Source organism: Bombus bifarius, unplaced genomic scaffold (genome assembly GCF_011952205.1).
Source record: "Bombus bifarius isolate JDL3187 unplaced genomic scaffold, Bbif_JDL3187 scf7180000009244, whole genome shotgun sequence".
Classification (NCBI taxonomy): Eukaryota; Metazoa; Arthropoda; class Insecta; order Hymenoptera; family Apidae; genus Bombus; species Bombus bifarius.
The window spans coordinates 1,847-8,809 of record NW_022884990.1 but is presented as its reverse complement, the minus strand read 5'-3'; the positions used below and the strand labels follow the sequence as shown (position 1 = coordinate 8,809).

At 34.5% G+C, this 6,963-nt stretch overlaps 1 pseudogene; it reads right to left on the bottom strand.

Annotated features, from left to right (window-relative positions):
• Positions 1-261: 261 nt before the first annotated feature.
• Positions 262-2,389, bottom strand: LOC117214886 (annotated as a pseudogene).
• Between the last annotated feature and the right edge of the window lie 4,574 nt (positions 2,390-6,963).

The following is a 6,963-nucleotide window of genomic DNA, read 5'->3' as shown; positions in this document are numbered from 1 at the left end:
TCCACGGTCGACCCATTTACCAGACCCTCCTCGTTACACGAAGAGACGAAATCACCAGTGCTATTTAATCGTGCGAATTATATCACGCGTATCTCGCGAATTATTACACGACAGTGATAATAAGGCAAATCTAATAAAATTTACTTCTCATTAAAAAGTCGTACCAAAACAATTATTTATTAATTGGTTTATTTATTAATTCTTAAGAAGATACATATAAATAAGAAAAAATGGTAAAATTTGATTAGTATAATAAAAGTAATATATGCCTATGATCATTCTAAAATATAAAAAGTGAAATAGTCTTACGTTCATTGGTATATTTTAAGAACACATACATCTTTTAACGATAGTTGCAATGTAACATCATTTTTATATTACACGCAAGGTATGGCAAGTATTCCTGCTCTAAGGCACAATTTGAAATCAACAACATTCAGTTTAACAAATTATAACTTCTATTCGTTTTCCATCATGGAATAACGCGGTGGTGTCTTCCATATTGCACTGGACGTGCATTGTAATCTACTCCTATCTATATTTTCAAACATTTCAGTTAAATCTGGTGTGCACATTCTTCTATCAAAGAATTTATAGACTGCTTTCTTCGGAATTTATCGTTGCATTGCAAGTTCATTTTCGCGTATGTATGCTAAAATTGATAAAAATTCGAGTACTCCATGCATTATAATGTTTATTAACTCATTAAGTAAAACAACACTTACATTGCGCCTAATGTGGAATTGTACGCCTTGGTCTGGCTTCATCGTCCGATGTGTCGTCGTCAGGTTTACTGTGCAAAACAGAAGTGGACCTTACTGTTTGGAGCTATATTTTGGATAAAATATCGAATGAATAATAGCTTGTGTTTTTATAACAGAAGAATACTTTGATACTGTTTGTAATGTTACCTGCGATGTCATCATCTGAGTCTCCTTCTTTTGTTTCGCTAATAAGATTTTTTTGCTTTTTCGACAGATCTTCGTGCCAGTTTTTGAACAATGGCTTTTTCTGAAATTTTTTCTTTTTCAAAGGCCTCGATTCTCCTTCTTACGGGCACATTTTTCTTCATTTCATTTTGAATGTCCTGTTTCGTCATGTTTCTATTAGACATTTCCCTTTCACGGGATGGCTCATCTTCTGCGAATAATTCTTCGAACTCGGTGAGTCCAATAGCTTGATTCAGCTGCTGAACCTCCTCCTGCAGAGTTATTGGCGACCGTGATGTAAATTTAGGTTCATTATTTTTTCCTATACTACTAGCCAAGTTTTTATTAATTACTACCGTTTCGTTTGATTTTATTGGTGATAAAGGTTCTACAATTGCGGTAGCGTCCATCATCTTCTGCGTATAAGTAGAATTGATGTCCATCGTGGAATTCATAAGAGGAGTAAATTTCTCAAGTGCATTCTCGCACATTGAAGGATCTTCAATATCATTTCTTGCTGATGGAATTACTGTATCATCAATAATATTAGAATATTTACCCTTCGTGTTTTCACTCCGTGAAAAAGTTCTCTTTATATTACTATCTCTTGTTGTCATTGAAGACTTTAATGGTTCAATCCTTTCTGGCTGTATTGCATCTTCTTTTGAAATTGTTTCGCTTAAAACATTCTTTTTTGTTTTACTATGTTTTGTAGGACCTTTTGTGTTTTTTTCATCTGAACTACTTCTAGCACTTTCCTTTTTTTTAGGTCGGCCTCCACGTTTCCTCTAAAAATTTAGAATATATTTAACAACGTTATAGTAGTATTTATATACACAATGTACATACAATTGTATAAGCAATTAGATTTTGACGTATTAATTAACCGATATCAAACATTATTGGGTACTACATATAAGGGTTAGTATTGATTAGTAACATAAGATAAGATAAGATTAGTAACATAAGATTAAAAGTATTAAATTTCATCATAATATGACACAAACATTTACATTACTGTCATCATCAAGAGATAGCCTTCGTAATTTTGTAACAAGTGACGTTGACTGCTGCTTTTTAATATTAATTGCAGCTTTTATTGCAGCCTTTCTTTTTGTTCGGTCAATTGTTGTTTCCAGCACATCCCCAGTTTTTACATCTTTATTTTCTGTTTTATCATGTACTGCTGAATCTGTTACTGTATTGTCAGTATTGATAATATCATTTTCTGGGATAGTCTCTTTACGGCGATAACCTTTTTTCTTCAAAACTTTCGGCCTCTTTGTAGTTGAAGGGCCAGGGACTGATTGTGGTATTTCAGCAATTAAACCATGTAAATAATCCAGAGTGTCTTCAAGCTGGTTGTTAATATATTTTTTAACATCCAAGGAATAATTATGTATATTCGATATATCTTTGGTAATCATTTCTTTAATCTCCTTCTTTGATCCAGTATCCATATTTAAAATCTACGAATAAATGATATATATTTAATATATACATTAAACTATACTTTTTAATAATACATACCATAATTTAATATTATGGTTGAAATTATGACGTATATAGCAATTAATACATACACATGTGTTTAGTTCTATTAACTTAGAAGCACATGTAAATTAAAAAAAAATATATATATATGAAACAATAATAAAATAATGAAGTAACATTGAGAATAGAATCTAGTTTAATTACACATATATACCCTTTTAATAATTCCGTTCTTATAAATTTTATTAAATTTACAGTGAAGCTTACAATTACACTAATGCCAATGAATATTAACGTATGCGTTTATTATTACACTAAATAAAAATGAAAGTAATGCAATGAAAAATACAATATACCTTAATGGAAATAAAATAAGTAAATAGCGAAGTATTTATTAATATTATTATATAGCATTATATTATATTATTATAATATTTATTAATATTTACTTACCTTTTACGTTTGCACAAAAACTATAAAATTTTAAATATAAAGAGAGATTTATAACAGAGATAAAGCAAGTCACAGAAATTAGTGTCTTTCAATGGCAAAAATGCGTTAAAGGAAGTGAAACGATAATCTCCGTCTCGCGTCACAAGCGGAACTGTGTCAGTTTTGCTCCTTGAAAGTACACGTAGCGGTACATGAGCTACAGAACATTTCAAATCATGTTGTTGTTTTTTTGCTTCGGAGTATCAAGATCGTGAGGACATACATAATATATTAATAAATAAACTCCGGGCAAAACAATGTCGCCGTTACGTTACCGTCGAACCGTCGAACAAAGACGAATTTGAATTCTCCGACTCTCCCCCGATCTGTTTATACTATACCAGTTTAAACGGACGCAATCGTAAAGAGTTCACGAGAGTTATGGATCAGTATCTACGAGTATCTACCGTCTTTGCGAACATTATCTATAATTATTTATTTAATCATTTGAAAATATACTTGAAGGTTTCAACAACGAGCAATCTTGTCTAATAAATCTCACGATCAACCATCCTCTACACACAAGTCCTCTGCAAACATAACGACTTTTCAGTTCAATTTGAATCGTTGCGTTCAACGCCATCAAGGTGTCCTGCATAACGCGGGTGTCGTGTAAAATTAAGGTAAAAATAAGGAACTTGTTAATTTCCGAAAAGGAGATTAAGTTCTTTTTATTTTTTACTCAATTTATACAATTTTTCGGTTCGCGATGATACACTTTCGATACTTGGATTAGTTAAGAATTTTTTTATTAGACTGACTGGATGATTTTGAAGGGAGCATTTATATTCTTCCATTCGTTGGAGTGGGAGAAGGTTTTGTTTATACTTAGTGTAAAATTCGGAGAACGGCTGGAGTGATCGAATGCCACTCAGGCGGCTGAGAACGGGTGCTGACCGGACGGTCACACGCGATAAGGCGTTCGGAATTTCGGTTTGTTATATACAGTTGCTCGAATTTCGTCTGTGACATTCCCCCCTTCTTAGATTGAACTTGATCCCTCAAGTTTTCTTCAGAAGACTTTTGTGGAATCGGACTTGACGTGGCTTGAAAATTACAGCTGATTCCTCCTCTCCATCTGAGTGGTATGTGTTGGTTGGAATATAGATGTTGGGTGTTGAGCCCAGGGTGAGTGGTACTGATGGGGCTGTCGCATTGTGGCTGTTGATTACAGTTTCATTTCGGCAGCAAAATAAATTGATACATAATTTGTTCGGTATACATTTCCTGATGCATTTGAATACCCCTATTTTGTTTAATCCATATATACCTAGTATGCCTAATGCTATGTACCCTAATATCTGGAGCGTGGTCAGTCCCCAATACTGTATATTTTTAATTCTGTGTTCGAAATTAAGAGTTTCTATCTCGTCGCCTATTTTATCGATCGTTGTTTTATAGTCTTGTAAATTATCTATTATTTTCGGTGCTCGCTCGAGTTTATCTAATAGATGAGTGAAACTATCGTTTGTTTTGAGCGCTAGGGTTTTTGTTTTGATTTCGTATATGACTTCGTTTTTTGTTTCGCCTATACGCATGTGTTCGTCTTTGTACAATATATCGCAAGAAGTGTTAGCTCTTATGATGGAAGGCTTGTCAAGTTTTTGTAAGGTATGTTTCGTTTGGCAAATTGTGTCTATTTCTATCGGATTTGCTGGTATCGCAATGTAACAGTTGCTAGTTTTGAGCGGTATAAAGCTAATGTCTTCAATCTTAAGTACAGTTATTTGACAATGTTCAATGTGTGGTTTGAAATTTATTATTTCGCTGCGACAATCGGTTTTTGAATTTCTGTCATGGATTGGTAGTGTTTGTTTGCATATAGTGGTTCCGGCTCGATTCTTACAAAGTTTGTTGAAATACTCGATATCAGCGTTTATAAATGAAAGACCTGAAGTTAAATATATCTGATGTTCGACTACTGGAGCCAAAAATACTCCATTTCTTTTACTCGGGATAGGATATACTTGTAATATGTTCCATTCTGTGTTAGAGACTAAAGGTACTATGATTTTGAAAAATATTCTGTCATCTATTGTGAAGATTTTAAGATCACTGATGTCGAGTATGAATTGAAAATGTTCGGTTTTGGCAGAAATCGCGGTGTTGTACATCTGGCTACCTATTGCCTTGGCGTAATTTTCTATGAATTCATTGGGGTCAAGTATTTGTGGACTAATTATTCCTTGTTTGCCTAATATCATGACGTTAAGTACTTCATCTAATTGGAAGTGTAAAGTTTGCATCGCGGTGTCGACTTTCATGATCATCTTAAGCATAGATCTATCGATATTTGCCTGCTGTTGTAATTTTAATATATCACTATATGATCTCTCTAAGTGGTTTAGGTTTTCCGAGTTTACAATTTTTCTAATAAGTGCTGTTTGATTAGCTATTATGGTCTTGATTTTATTATTATCATCGAATAGTTTGTCCATATTTTTGTTTATGAGCGTAAGATCATCATCGTCGAGAGTCCCGAACAGACTTTTCGATACGGAACCTATGATGTTAAGCAAACCTCGTATGCTCCGGGTATGTGTTAACGCTTTCAAGTGTTTTGCGAGTTGTTTTAGGTTATTGATGCGATTTTGTAATCCGCCTAACTCTTCGACGTATTGTTTGCTGATTGCACGTGAGTCTATCGTTAATTTATATGATTCTATTGCGCTTATCTGTTCGTATATGTCGCTAGTGTCTAATCCTACTATTACATTGGCAGTGTCGCTGTATAAATATCCTTTTCCTATGTTTTCTACGAATACAGAGTTTCCTTCTAATGGTGTAATATTTATTTGCGCGGATACTATTCCGGCAAAGAGGAGCGTCGACCTGGAAAGTAAGGTTTTAAACGATTACCGTGTATCTTTTTGTCTTGAATCAGATAGTATGGAGTACATACTTTATCAATCGTGTACGGTCCTAACCATTCCACATCAAGTTTATGCCTTTTATGATCGTTATGTATTAAAACAGAGTCTCCTTCTTTGAAAACTGATTGAGGTTTTATAATTTTACGTTTTTGATCGCGCTGATATCGCTGTTTACTTTTGATCAATGTTTCGCGAGCGTGTCGGAGTCTAGAGTCCCATTCCTTTTTGCGGAACGTGACTTCGTCTGCGTATGTGCGTTGGGGATTCTTGGATATTGTGGAGGGAAGATTGGCTTGGTGTCCGAATGTGAGTTCGAATGGCGTGTAACCAGTAGAGTCGTGTATCATTGTGTTATATGCAAGGCATACAAAGTTAAGTTGATCGTCCCATTCTTCATCCGAATTTCGCTGTATCGATTTTAACATGTCTGTTATTACTGCGTGTGTCCGTTCTAACGATCCGTTACTTTGTGGGTGGAAGGATGTCGTTTTGATATGTTTGATTTTGAACGCGTCTTCGTACTGTTGCATTAAACTAGATATAAAATTCTGTCCGCGGTCAGTTAATATCTTTTTTGGAGCGGAAAAGATGTAAATGTAATGATTCAAGAGTGCGTTCCAAATTGTTTCCGTTTGCTGAGTTTTTAGTGGTACGAGTATTAAGTATTTTGTCAATTCGTCATGTATGGATAGAATGTACTGATTGCCTTTTTTCGTCTTTTTCAGTGGGCCTAATAAGTCCATAGCAATTTTATCGTTTGGTTCGAGGGGTGTGTCGGTGATACAAGGTTCTTCGCGCGGTCTGATACGTGTAGTTTTAGATGTTTGACAGGTGTCGCATGATTCTATATGTTGTTGTATACGTTTCATCAAATCTGGTACTCTGTGCCGTTCACGAATGCGATCGTATGTCTTTTGTATACCGGGGTGTCCTACTAAATCGTGATTTTCTTTCAATAATTCGTCTATTTCTTCGTCGCTATATGTTTGAATTGGTTCCCATGCAAAATTTAATTCTTTTACGGTGTCGTTCAGGAATAGTAAAATTTGTTTGATCGCGTTCTTTTCGGTCTCTGTGAAACTGTCGTCGCCTATACCTATCTTTTCGTTTATATGAATAATTTCGTTTAATTTAGTTAACCATTCGATTCTGTCGTAATTTCCTAGCTCTGTTTT